This window comes from Theropithecus gelada, chromosome 14, assembly GCF_003255815.1.
Source record: "Theropithecus gelada isolate Dixy chromosome 14, Tgel_1.0, whole genome shotgun sequence".
NCBI lineage: Eukaryota > Metazoa > Chordata > Mammalia > Primates > Cercopithecidae > Theropithecus > Theropithecus gelada.
The window spans coordinates 88584038-88599180 of record NC_037682.1 but is presented as its reverse complement, the minus strand read 5'-3'; the positions used below and the strand labels follow the sequence as shown (position 1 = coordinate 88599180).

Genomic DNA, 15143 nt, shown 5'->3' with positions numbered 1-15143 from the left:
GTTTTGGTTGATATTAAAGGGAAATATCTTCCTTTATATGAAAAAGCTATTAAAATTCTCATCACTTTTCAAACTACATATCTGTATGAGTCTGGATTTTTTTTCACATATGATAACCAAGGCAACAAATCGATTGCAAAACTAGATAGACCACTGTTTTCCATACAGTCAGATATTAAATTAGTTTTCAAAAAAAAAAAAAAAAAAAACTAATGCTACTTTCCCCACTAAATTCTTGCTTTGGAAAATATAGTTACTTTTCATTAAAATATTTGTTAACATTTAATGCATTTATTGCTGTTATGTTTAATATGTTTGTAATGAAGTATTTCCAAATTTCTCAGTTTTAATTTCTAATATAGTACATATTGGTAGAGATAACTTGCATAAAAAAGCTCTGTCAAGTGCTCAGTAAATTTTAAGAGGGTAAAGGGATCCTAACATTAAGATGTTTGAGAACTGCTGCCCTCAAGTAAGATCCATGTCCTAGAATTAATGATAAAATTGAAACATATATTGTCTAATGAGGAATAAAACAAAGCTTTTGGGATCAAGATAATCTACCAATAATTTTAACAGCCTTTCACAGCAAAACCCAATAACTTTTAAAGGAAGAGAACATAAAGTAGACACACATATTTTAGTCTACAGTGTCCAGCATACAATAAAAATTACACAATCTAAGAAGCAGGAGAAGTGGCAAATTACTAAGAATAGCAGCAACAGAAACAGACTAAGAAGACTAAGATGTTGGAATTAGAAGTTAAGCACTTTAAAAGATGTATGTAAACATAGCCAATAACTGAGACAAAAGAGGCCCAATTAGTGAGTAAGAGGGAAATATCAGCAGAGTCATAGAAACTATAAAAAGAAACAAATGAAACTATTGTGGAAAAGTACAATATCTAAATCTTTAAAATAGATGGATTTAATAATAGATTAACGATGGCAGAAGAGAAGGTCTACAAATATGAAGGCAGATTAGTAGAAATCATCCTACCAGAAGAAGAGAGGGGAAAAGATAGAAACATGAAAGGAACAAAGTGTCACTGTAGACAATAAAGGTGGTTTAATTACCCACAACTGGAGTCTTGAAAGTAAAGAAAAGCTAGTATGGAGCAGGAAAAAAAAAAAAAAAAATCAAGGTTGTACTTGCTAAAATTTCCCAAATTTGATGAAAATACAATAATCTAGGAATCTTACAAGCAGAAAACCACACCTTATTCAGGTCATAAACAAACTGCTGAAAACCAAAGATAAAGAACAGAGTAAATTGTAAAAGCAGCTTAAGCAAGGGAACAAGTATATATTACAATTAGGAGAACAATGACAAGAATAACAAGTAATTCCTCATTAAGGAGGAAGAAAGGAAGCTAGAATAAAATTAATGGCATCTTTACAGCAACAAAGAAAATGAGAAAAAACACTGTGAAGCCTAAATTCCAATGAAAATATCCCTCAAAAAAAAAAAAAAGATGAAATAGCATATTTTAAGGAAAATAAATAAAAGCTAAGAACATTTTTCATCAGAAGATATTCTAAAGGAAGGTCTTCAGACTGAAAGAGAAAGACACAGGATGGAAATTCAGATCTGAAAGAAAGAAAACAGTGCCAATAATTATAGATGTGGGTAATTTCAAGACAATATTATTTTACTTAATTTTTTAAAAGAAAGTTGATTGTTTAGAGTAAAAATAACATTGTGCTATAGGGTTCATGTGTATGTAAAAATAAAGTATATTACAAAAATATTATTAGTTGGGGTAGATATATTTATGCTACTCAATGTTCTCATATTTTCAGTGGTGAGGTAAAATAGTAACTCTAAATAGATTATGATTTTTAAAAGAGTGCATGTTATAATATTTAGAGTAATTACTAAAAAGGTAAGAGGAAAAGAGTATAAGTTAAAATGTAATAAACATATTGAGGTAGAATATTTAAAAGTATTCAGTTAAAACAAAGAAGGCAAAAAAGGCGGAAGAAAAATTGACACAAATAGAATGATGACAAATAAAACTATCAATAATTAAATAAACACAAAAGGCAGAAATATACTGAATACAATAAGCAAGACCTAACTATATGCTGTCCAAAAAAACCTGCACTTTAAATATAAGGACACAAAAGATAAAACGATGGAAAAACATCTATTATTAGATCTTTAGAAAGCTTGTAAGCATATATTAACATCAAAAAAATAAACTTAAGCAAGGTGTACTTGCAGGGATTTTTTTTAAAAGAGATGTCATAATGATAAAAGAGTTAATTGATCAGCAAAACATAACAATCCTGCATATGTATACATCAGAGCTTCAAAATATATAAAGCAAATGTGATTTAAATAAAAAAAGAGATTGCCAAATTTGTAAGTTCATGATTATAACACTCCCGATCAGCAGTTGATAGAGGCAGAAAAAAGGATCAAAAGGATGTCAAAGATTCATATATTACTAACCAAATTAATCGAATTGACATATATAGAACAGTAAAACAACTTTTACTTTTCAAGTTAACATGGCATATTCACAAAGAAAGACTGTATTCTGACCCATAACACATGTATCAATACATTTTGAAGTATTAAAAATTTATGGAAAAAATTCTGACACTACAGAATTAAATTAGATGGGTGCTGATGAGTTGATGGGTGCAGCACAGCAACATGGCACAAGTATAGATATGTAACAAACCTGCACGTTATGCACATGTACCCTAGAACTTAAAGTATAATAATAATAAAAAATAAATAAATAAATAAATAAAATAAAAAATTTAAAAAATTTTTAAAAAAAGAAATAAATAATAACATACCTAGAAAGCTTCAAATATTAGAACATTAAACAACATAATATTAAGTAGATACTTAGAGAGGAAATTAAAAATTAGGAAAATATTTGGGTTTATTTCAGGAGTTCTCTATCTGTTCCATTGGTCTATGTGCCTATTTTTATATCAGTACCACACTGTTTGGTGACTATAGCCTTACAGTATAGTTTGAAATCAGGTAGTGTTATGCTTCCAGATTTGTTCTTTTTGCTTAGTCTTGCTTTGGCTATGCAGGCTCTTTTTTGGTTCCATATGAATTTTAGAGTTGTTTTTCTAACTCTGTGAAGAATGATGGTGGTATTTTGATGGGGATTGCATTGAATTTGTAGATTGCTTTTGGCAGTATGGTCATTTTCACAATATTGATTCCACCCATCCATGAGCATGGGATGTGTTTCCATTTGTTTGTGTTTTCTACGATTTATTTCAACAGTTTTCTGTAGTTTTCCTTATAGAGGTCTTTCACTTCCTTGGTTAGGTATATTTCTAAGTATTTTTTATTTTTTTGGCGGCTTTTGTAAAAGGGATTGAGCTCTTGATTTGATTGTCTGCTTGTTCACTGTTGGTGTATAGAAGAGCTACTGTTTTGTGGATATTAATCTTGTATCCAGAAACTTTGCAAATTCTTGTATCAGTTCTAGGAGCTTTCTGGAGTAGTCCTTAGGGTTTTCAAGGTAAACAAGCATATAGTCAGCAAACAAGAACAGTTATGACTTCCTCTTTACCAATTTGGATGCCCTTTATTTCTTCCTCTTGTCCAATTGCTCTGGCTGGGAGTTCCAATACTATGTTGAAGAAGAGTGGTGAGAGTGGGCATCCTTGTCTTGTTCCCCTTCTCAGAGGGAATGCTTTCAACTTTTCCCCATTCAGTATTATGTTGGCTGTAGGTTTGTCATAGATAGCTTTTATTATATTAAGGTATGTCCCTTGTATGCCGACTTTGTTGAGCGTTTTAATCATAAAGGATGCTGGATTTTGTCAAATGCTTTTTCTGCATCTATTGAAGCTCAACATGGATTAAGGACTTAAACCTAAGACCTGAAACTGTAAAAATTCTAGAAGATAACATTGGAAAAACCCTTCTAGACTTTGGCTTAGGTAAGGATTTCGTGACCCAAAACCCCAAGGCAAATGCAAGAAAATATGCTGCACTATATACTGTTCGGGTGATGGGTGCACCAAAATCTCAGAAATCACCACTAAAGAACTTACATGTAACCAAATACCACTTTCACTCTAATAACTTATGGAAAAATAAAATAAAATAAGAAAAATTTAAAAAAGGAAACATTAGGAAAATATTTGTTGACATACTGAACATGCACCATATCAAATTTATGAAACACACCTAAGGAAGTACTTACATAAATTTAGTTTCAATGCTTTTTTATTCAACATAAAGGTCTAAAAATGTGTTTCCACATTAATAAGTGAGAAAAAAACAAATTAAACATAAAGGGGGTAAAAAAAAGAAAATAACAGCAGAGATCAATAAAATAGAAAATTCATAACAAAGAAAAAAACAAAAATCATTCTTTTAGAAAAATTGGTGCAATCAATATACCCCTAAAAGACTAACTAGAAAAAAAGAGAAAATGCAAAATAAGAATTTAGAGAAGAACATCATTACAGATACAAAGGATATTGAAGAAGTATTATGAACCATATTCTGCCAAAATATAGAAGAAATAAACAAATTCATGGAAACATTAAACTATCAAAATTAACACAAGAATAAATAAAATCTGATTAACCATACATATTCTAAGGAAATTGCATTTATTAAGATACAAACTAAAAAAAAACACACACACCAAGTCCAGGAAATTGATATTTTGCTGTTTAATTCTATCAGTTATTCAGGGAAAAAGTGATAATATTTACCTTACAGAAGTCCTTTCAAAATAAAGTATGATAGATGTGTTTTGTGCAGTATTATCCAATAAATATACCTAAATATAAAAGTTTAATTTTGGAGTCTTTTCTAAGATCCCAAACGGTAATATATCAATGGCATTTGGTGAACAGGGATTTCTGAGAGATGATCCAAAAGCTTGAATCAGTTATTAATTTGAGTTTATTGCAATTAAAACTTCTGCTCACCAAAATACACCATTAGAAAAGTCAAAATGTAAGCCTTACACTTGGAGAAAACATTAAGATACATGTATCTGACAGAATATGGAAAAAAAACCTATAAATCAATAATAAAAATACAGGCCAACGTTTTAAATGGGTAAAAAATTTGAACAGATACCTGACAAAGGAAAATATCCAAATTATTAATAAGAACATTAAAAGGTTCTTGAACTTCATTGACAGGAAAATTCAAACTATAATATGATACTATTTCACACTCACTATTATAGCTAAAATCAAAAAGGCCCACAACACCAAGTATTGGTAAGAACAGGGAGTAAGTGGAGACTGATTAGTTGCAAATAAGAAATTAAAATGGCAAAGGCACTTTGAAAAACTGTTTGGCACTTTCTTATATTGTTGAATATGCATCAACTCTATAGGCAAGGCATTTATCTTATGTTGCCAAAAATTAAAAACCCGAAAATGTTTATCAATAGGAATATGAATAAACAAATGAAATACTAAGAACATAAATGAATTTCAAACCCAATATATTGATCAAAAAATCCAGACACAAAGGAGTAGATACTATATAATTTCATTTATGCAGTACAAGAGCAGGTAAAACTTAAGTATACTAAGACAAGGCAGAATAGTGATTTTCTATGGCACACTAGAAAATTTTCAGGATGGAAATGCTCTACCTAGACTGAAATGCTTGTTACATAAGCATATACATTTGTCAAACTCTACATATTGTACATTTATCATTGTCTTGTACAGAGATTTCACTTCAATAAGAAGAAAATTATCTTCCTGCAAGGAGCGTCCTTTAGTTGATTCTACCCAACTCTAAATGGACAACCTGAAATTATCAGTTACTAGTTCAATTTGCAGCTCTGCTAGAACTTAAAATTAAGTTTTTGTGTAGTTTATATATGTTTTCTCATGTATGAAATTACATAATTGGAGCACATGGCTTTATGGTATAACTTGGGCAGATGTAAAATTGTACATGTCTATACTTATTTTGATTCAAAAGTTGAAAAACCCAGGTCATTTTTTGATTGAAAAATTGAATTGAAAGTTCCTACAGTGTCAGGGTCTATCATATATACTTTTAAATATCCATAATACTTCTCCCAAATAAGGTTTTTCTAAGAAAATCAGTAATGAAATTGGATTACAGTAGATTTGGCATTTTCATCTGCCTTTTACAAAGCATCAAGATGGTGTCAACAAGAGAAATAACAAGGGTAAAAAGAAATATATCCATCAAGAATGACAAACCCAAATTGGTGTCTGTCACTAACAAATAAGGTCTGGGCTGGAGGAAACAAGCATGAGAACAAGTCAGGGATGGAAAACCAGATTTTAAATCGGATATAGTGTAACAACTACCACTTTAATGAAATATATTTTTCCAAGATGTTGTTGATTTCAGAGAAGATTTAGAAATATTCCAAAATTATCTTTTTATAACACTGGTATCAAGTCCTGAAAGTTTCTGAAGCATGCTTGATCAAAGTGTGTATCTCTGCAAATGTTTGCCTGCCCAAAAACAATTCAGCATAATGTTAATTCTATGAGATTCAGTGTGATCCTAAATTGTAATTTGGCATAAGTTTAATTTCAATTACTGTATTCAGGACAGCATAAATGATCCTATTTACACATTTAATTCAAGTGTACATAATACATGTAGAAAAAAATAAAATTTGATAGAGGAAATAAATTATCTTATGTTTAAACACAAAATTGAACAGGATCCTCATATTTTGAAAGCTGGGTGTTTTTTTGTTTTGTTTTGTTTTGTTTGTTTGTTTGTTTTGTTTGTTTGTTTGCTTCTAGGTATATCCTGGTTGCTTTTTAGTGAGAAAAGGCAATCTATCTGCACATCTCCTATATTTTTGTAGAGCTCCATTAACTGTATGCCTAGAATCATTTTGACACATTTTGATATAGAACACTTAAAGAAGGAAAAGGAGGATTTTTGCTTTATTTTAATTTGGAAACTATTCCTAAGATATTGGTATGACTTTTCTAAATAAGTTCTAATCAGAGTTCTTCCTTACCACTTTGGATGTTCTTGTAATTACTAGGGTCTGCCTTCAACCAACTAATGAAGAAAGTATGAAAGCTCTTTAATGTTCCCAGCCTCCCAAGCCTGCTATCTCCTTGTGATCCCTTTCCTTTTTCCAAATGAATCGCTTTCTCCTTTTCAGGAATTCAAAATTTTTCTACTACTTCCTGGTATTAAGATACAATAAAAAAAACTTCAGTAAAATACAAAGGAATAAAGCATACACCATCCAAGAAGATGTATCATACAATTCTCTATCTCATTACCCTGCCGTATCCTTCTCCCCAGCACATTTCTGTTTGTTTATTGCATGCTTCTCACATTGTTTTATCTTTCAACTGTTTGTGCTAGTATATACAATGGAAATTAACTTTTGGATATTAAATCTGTGCGCAGAAAATTTGCTATATTCATATATTAATTGTAATAGTTTATCTGTAGATTTTTAACTATGTATGCATTCATAGTGTCTGAATAATGAATTTTATTTCTTCCTTTTCAATCTTTGTAGCAACAGTTTTTCTTTGCCTTATTGTACCACCCTCAATCCTCTAGTAAAATGTTGAGTAGAAGTGCTGATTGACATGCTTGTTTCATTCCTGTTCTCATGAAAAATCTTCCCTTTACCTTTACATGTATAGCCTTTATCATATTAAGTATAGAGAAGTCTGTGATATCACAAGCTTAGCCAAGATAACTTTCAATAAGAGTAACTTTTAATAATAATCATACTGTCTCTAGCTTAGCAAAGAGGCTATCTGCCTAATTTTACAAACATTAGATAAAGTTCTGAAAACTGTAAATAATCTTTTAATATATCTTTTATTATAGTCCAATGTGTCTGAGACATCACTTTTATTTCTAAATCAATTCCATTCAAACTTCTTGGCTAAAAGTATTGGGAGAGACTTGCCTTGATTTGTCAGTCCATCATAGGATGGAAAATCACTTCTTTTTCTGTTAAAAAGGTAGCGAGCTCTTCTCCAGAGTTGTGTATCACTAAATAAGTCTAATGACACTTTGTAAATCAGCCAAATACTGTGAACTGACAATAAAATTATCTGAATATGAAATAGCCTATGCTTTACTAAGGAAATAAAATGACTAAGGAAATGGTATATAAGAAAATAATAATATGTAGCCATATTCTCTTGAAACAATGGTGTAATGATAGGATCATTTCTTTTTTGTCCTACCACAGGCAATGTCCTATCAGCTTTCATCTTTCTCATTACTGGATGTGAATGAAGGAACCGAGTGATCAATGTACTTTTGTTCACTTCGGTAACCAGAGTAATTCAGAGTGGCTCCAAAAGACAATCATAAAGACTTAATATATTCTTCCTTTACAATTTTTATTTAAAGCTATAGCATGGAAATTTGGCCTATAATAGTCATGAAAAAAATAATTACTCTCTCCAGGGCTCTATGTCAATTTTCCATCTAAATATGGATTTTTATTAATGTTCATTATAATTTCACATAAGCATGAAGAAACTAACATTTTATTGCAATTGTCAAGGGAGAGAAAGTGAAAGATCGTGTCTTATTCCAAATGACCTAATCGGTACTATGAGGAAAAAGCCATTTTCTAAAACTATGCACTTATTCTCCAGCTTCCAAATTCATGACCTGGAAGCACAGGTACTCAATAAAGGCTGAATTATAATGATGATGTTACATGTCAAAGAAAAGTTACTGAATTAAAGATATATACATAAAAATGTGGGTGTGTGTGTGTGTGGCTCATATAAGAATATTTTATTAGATGTAGGCTCTAAATAGTCAGATGAGATCTTGTCTAAGAGGAAAAGCTCATATTTTTACTTATTTTATGCGCAATACAGTTTCTTTGATAAAAATCTCTATCAAAATCATCTACCATGATGGAATACATTCATAGAGCAGACTTTCAGGCTAAAGAAAATGCAGTACTAACAAACATTTTCACTAATAGGTTGAATCTAAGGAATATATTTAGTTTCTGAATGAAAATGGCTTATTTAGCAAATGCTTGCCAGTAGGTGCCCAAGTCAACTCATAAATAATGGAGTTGAAAATAAAAACTAATTTTTTGAACCCAAGTTCAAATTAAATGCATTAAATTACTCAGTCTTTGCCAAAATCCTGACTTCTTGAAAACACAATGAAATCAATTTACTTAAAGAAAGAAAGAAAATAACATATTTATTTATAGTCACTGTTTTGAATCCACTCCTCCCAGGCCACTCCTAATTTTAGAGGGTAAAAGTCAATAGCAGTTTCAGGGACTTTTCTATTCACAGTGATAATAAAAGAATGGACCTGCGGCACAATGGCTATCTGTACTGCTGCTGTTACAGACAGTGCAGTCAAACTCTCTTAATTCTTACCCTACTGCTAAGAAGTCAAGTCCCAGTTTACTTAGAATTTGACAAGGCCACCATCACTCTACCTCCAACTTTCTTAATTATCTCTCACTCTTTTAACTATCACTTCTACCCCCAGCCCCACCACCCAACTTATGGTTTCTCACAGATTCACAGAAAGCAAAATTTGTGTTTTCAACTACCTGTGAGTCAACACCTAAATAGGAACTTTGTAATTTCACCAAAAGGATGCTTTCTATGATAACTTTATTTCTATCAGCTATTAAAAAAAAAAAAAAAAAAGAGTCCGGGATGAAAACAACAGAACAATAGACAACTTCATTTGTGGACACCAAAATGTGATTTTCATCCATTTCCATGTGTCTCAAGATTTAAAAAAAAAAAAAAAAAAAATTGCAACCATAGAAAGTACAAAAGCCAATCTTACTCTGAGGGCTTACGAAAACAGGCAGCAAGCCAAAGTTAGCTATCAGGCTTCAATTTGCCAAACCCTGCTCCAGAGAACAGACTGGAGATAAACAAGTGATGAATCAGATAATTCATCTAAAAGACTACCACAGAAATCCACATAACAGATAATGGTGGCTTGAACTCATGTTTTGCTGTAGGGATAGAGACAAGTAAATGAAATTTGGATATATTTCAGATAAAACCAATAAGACGTGGTAATGTATTAACTATCAGTACACCATATTCTGCACTCTTTCTGGTGAAGATTCATATTTGGAAATAAGACAAAATTTCTTAGAACACTAAAGAATTTTAAGTATTTTGTTTTATTTTGTTTGCAAATTACCCATGATACCTCTGGGCTTGAAACTAGGGCCATGTTTTTCTTTTTTTTTTTTTTTTTTTTTCTTTCTGTTTTAAAATTTATTAGAGCTAAATAAATATGTCAATTTTTAAACAATTGACATATTTATAAGACAAAACATACTAAATTTATAAACATGGTTTAAAATCTTTCCATGAGTTTCAAAAACTAAATTTGTAAATAGAATCAGACATTAATTAAAATCCCACTCCAAGGTCCCCTTTTGCACAGAAAATATTGTTCAGAGCTACTTTGATTTTTACAATTTAATCTTCAATCTGTTAAAAATTTTAAAATCTAGGTATCTTTTAGGTTCAATTTGCAGATATGATTAGTCTTTATAAATATAACACATGTTACAGCCATCTTTTCTGTTATAAACCATATAGAGTTGGGATTAGTATTAGAGAGAGTAGGCTGGGTTGGGGAAGGTCTCATAAGGAAGATGTCATTTGGGTCTGGAAGGCTCAGAGGTACTTGTCTGTCAGAGAAGGACAAGGGAAAGCCTTGGAGTTAGAGAAAATAGGCTAAGAAAATGTGTTGAATTATAAGAATATGCCACATTGGGGAATTTTCTAGTCCTGCAAAGGGAAGAACTATAAAAGAATGAGATATGAAAGAGAGTATTGAACTTGATTATAGAGTGCTTTCTTTAAAGCCATGCCAAAACATTTGTATAGTTCTCTTAGTTTAAGTCAAGTTTAAAGTGTGGAGATACACTAAATACAAATAAGGAAAGAAAAACTCTTCCTTCCCTAACTATCTACTCTGGTAACCTAAAAATTCATAAAGCTCATAGCCTGCCTGAAAGCAATAATAAAATAGACTAAAAAACACTGATAAGACCTTATTATAACCACTCTAGCAGTTAGGACCTTATTTCATGGCATGAAAATGCAGCATTACAGCTTTCCCAGAACAATTTATAATGCTGCTCTCTTTAATTCCATTTAATGCCTTTCTGGCTATTTCAAAAAATGAACTAGCTGATCGATTCATTATACCAGTTGTCATAATTTGTAATATCAACATATTGGTTCTGCATAAAACACCCCCCCCCAAACTGAGCAGAGGAATTCATACTGAGGAGTCATGGAAAATATGAGAGATGTGAACCAGTGCATTGCATTTAGCTGTGCACTTTTTCACAATGTCTTGATATTGACCAAGAAGATCTCACCTGGTAGTCCTCTCACCCTTACAGCAGTTTCTGTTCAGAGCGTTTGGATATATAGGAGCCTATGCTTATGCATTTGGCCCCAGAGATTCTGCTAAAAACTACACACTTCGTTGCTCAAAGAACAGTGACTAAACATCAAAGACAAAAAAATAACTTTGAACTTACAGATACCTGTGCTATGGATAAAGAATTCTGACCATGCCATAACTGCTCAAAGAGCATAGAAATTACTCTCAAAAAAATCAGAATTTAAGTATATAGATAACGACAATACTAACCGTAAAATTAAGTAATCCTAGCAATGAATAAGAACAGAATATAGCATATAGGATAGTATCATGTTTCCTAAACATAGAAATAAGTTCAGGGTAGCATATGTAATCTCAGCACTTGGAATAAATCTCTGGACGGGAAGTCTTAATACTGTTCCTTTTGAGCTTTCTATGTGTTGTCCCATTCAGGGTTAACACTCAAATTTTTAAAATCTAGAAACACACCTTTCTTCTCATATACACACACACAAATAAATCCCTTCAATATTTAGTTGTCCTTCATATAGACTATGAAATTTAAAACAGACATTTATCAGCAAGAAAGATGGAAAAACAGTGTGTGTTCAAGTCATGAACAAGCATTCTCAATTTTATTGTCCCTAAATGTCAAGCAGAGGGACTAATTGGAAAGGAATGACCAGTGATGATGCAAAGAAGCCAGGGTGATTTGTGGGGCGCAGAGAGATGAGCACAGCTCTGTCAAATAAATTATTTAGGGAGTGAAGTGTTAACAATTTCATGTTCAGAAAAGGAGTATTTTGACCATTGAGAGAAGGGAGAAAAATTTGAAATCTAGAAATAAAAATAAATTTCTAGGTTTCACCTTGGTCATATACACTCCAAATTCTAACTACAAAGGCCAATATATGCATTTTTATAATGTCCTGTATTTTCAAATATTGCTTTCTGTTATGCTCTTCTGATGCATATTTTTAAACATGGTTTAAAATCCATGGTAAACTTCTCCTCCTTTTTGTATGTTTTGTTTTTCAACACATTATAATGATTTGCAACAAAATAGAGGCTTGTTTTCCAGAGTATAAATTCAGTATCAAATAAGTATGTACCTATTCCAAAACTATGTTCCGTGAAGCTATAAATTGGATCTTAATATACTATATGGATTACATACAAGAGTTTCAAGGCATACTAGAGTAGCGATTCTCAGCTGATGGGACAGTTGGGGAAGAGCAATAATATTCTCTAGCAAAAGAGACTTTCCAAACATGTGAGTGTACACACACAAACACACATACATGAAATTAGGGAACATATCCTCACTGTCAGTCCTTTCGAGTCTACTGACTAAGCACCTCCAGGGCAAGGTAATTCCTCCTTTTTATGAACAGCTTTAGTAATTACTGAAAGAATTAAGTTATATACTCATATGCCCCCTTTTCAAGGATCACTATTGGCACTATTTCTATATTATGGGTCTACTTGGAATGCAATTATTCTTTCTTTCACATGACTGCACCAGAAATTTTACGAGAACAAAGTGCAACAACTGCCAATTCCATCCAGTTTATTCTTTAAATATGTTAAAGAATATCAATTATTTCTCAAAGAAGCATGGAAAATAACTTTTGAGCTCTGCGTCAGTCAGAGATCAGCCAAAGAAGCAGCAGATTGATTGATCTATCTACCTACCTATATACATATAGGTATATGTATATAGGTAGCTTTTATATATATATATGTCTGTATATATGTGTATGTATCTATAGATTTAAAGAGAGATTTGACCTTATGTAATTATGGAAGCTGGTAACACAGTGCCTGCGAGGCTCATACATCTATATTTGATGGAGGAGTCTGAAGTATACATATAAGGTAGTAAGAAAGCAAAGACAGACCTTAAGTAAGGGAATAAATAACTCACTCTGTGAGGATGTCTTGGAGTCCACAAAGATGTACTGGAATGTCTATTGGGGTCTTGCGATCTCAAAGTTTTCAACTTCGATGATGGGTTGATCTTCACGGGAAGTTGGCATCTTTCATCATGTTGCCAACCGTGGACCTGGCCTAGAAATCAGAGGAGCTGAAAGAGGAGATCCAGCAGGAGCTGAAGGAGCTTGGTCCAGCTGCTGCCCATGCCAACAAGGTAAGCCAGCAGATAAGTCTCAATGCAGCTTATGGCTGGTGCTTCACTTCCACCTGCCAAACCTCTCCCAAAATGTCTAGTGGCCCATACTGACCAGAAACGTTCTGGAAAGGGAGCTGTCGGAAAACAGTTCCAGCTGAGCAAGACTGAAACAATACAAACCTACCATATTGTTTAGCCATTTTTATCATTAAATAAAAGCATACATTCCTCACACTGAAATAATTATGCATCTATCTTCTTGCTGATTTTTACAAAAGGAATAAAAATTATTTCATGGATCTTGAAGGCTGCTTATTCCACAAATGGCCCCTGTGTACAGTATGAGTGTCCCCAAGTCACAGAGTAGCATAAGGGACAAGGAGACCTAGAGGAGACCATGAAGATCATATATTCATTTTACTATGTCTGTTTTATAGTTAAAGAAACAAACTCAGCAAGGTTAGTGGGTTGAATCAGATACACAGTCCTTCTCAGGCAAGAGAAATCTTCTCTTCTAGCTAGAGCTAGAAGCCATATCTCCTTTCCATCAGTCTGGTGTTTTTATATGTAATTCATATATTTGTGTAATTTATAAACAAGAAATGTAAAAATAATACTATTGATCAATATTGTTATTATTCACACTGCCATTTTTCTTTTCCTTTCACTTGGGAGAAAGCAGAGGTTGAATTTTAAGATTGTCTTTACAGTCTCCAAATCTACTATGATTCTCCTAACTTCCTCTGTAATAGCTTCTTCTTCAAGGCTTCACAAGTTTGTTTTCTGTGTATTTCATTTCTACAGTTATTTGAATTTATCAGCTAAATTGATGTATGCATTTCTGTTTTTAAATCCATACTAAGAACGAATCAGAGTCAACAAAAGCAGTATGCTTTATTGTTTATCTACAGAGTTTCTACTTTCTCAATCAGACAGAAGTTCAGCTTTTTATTGATTTAGGCATAAAATTAAATTGGAAAGCAATACACACCTTAATTAAGTGATCTATAGTCATTCTCTTGTACAAACTATTTCAGCACCAACAGTGTTTTCTGCTGTATAAGCTGCATCACCATCCTTATTCAATGTAGTCTTGACTGAAGAACTATCTAAACTTGATAATTAATGCGGAGAGACATAAATGTGTGAGTAAATAAGATAACATCTAGGAGAGAGGATAAATCCGATATGCAAAACAAATTATAACCAATATGCTTTTGTTATAATAACATAAGAAGATTCTTATCAGTGTTTGCGGTTTTGTTTCCAAATCCATTCTTGTCCCTGTCTACCAACATTTAAAAAATTAGTTGATATTGTGCTGCAATTGCAAAGGTGAAATGAATAGATTAGGAGTTGCACAGCTGTTTACAGTTTTGGTTTATAGCTCTGGGACATCCCATTCTGGAGACATTCCGTTCCAGTTCATTTTAACAGTAATTAGAAGTACCCCCATAATGAGGAGTTTGCTGTTGGAAACAACTTCATTAATTTGGGTGATTTTATTGGTTTCCTTTAGGGTGAGGAACTAGCACTGATAGTTGCAATTTAATAGGAAAATTACTGAAGCAAGAAAGATTCCACTGAATCTTAAATGAGGCATTAGACAGAAGTTTCCTTTCCAAATAATGAAATATAAGAGTACTG

General features: G+C 32.1%; 1 long non-coding RNA gene across 1 annotated transcript in view; it reads right to left on the bottom strand.

Moving 5' to 3' along the window:
• LOC112605630 overlaps positions 1-14607 on the bottom strand; it is a 60699-nt gene extending 46092 nt beyond the window's left edge. Inside the window, exons 1-2 of the long non-coding RNA XR_003115537.1 lie at positions 14488-14607; positions 13293-13451 (exon numbers count right to left, since the gene is read on the bottom strand). This is a non-coding gene — a long non-coding RNA (uncharacterized LOC112605630). The remainder of the gene's footprint in view (positions 1-13292; positions 13452-14487) is intronic.
• Between the last annotated feature and the right edge of the window lie 536 nt (positions 14608-15143).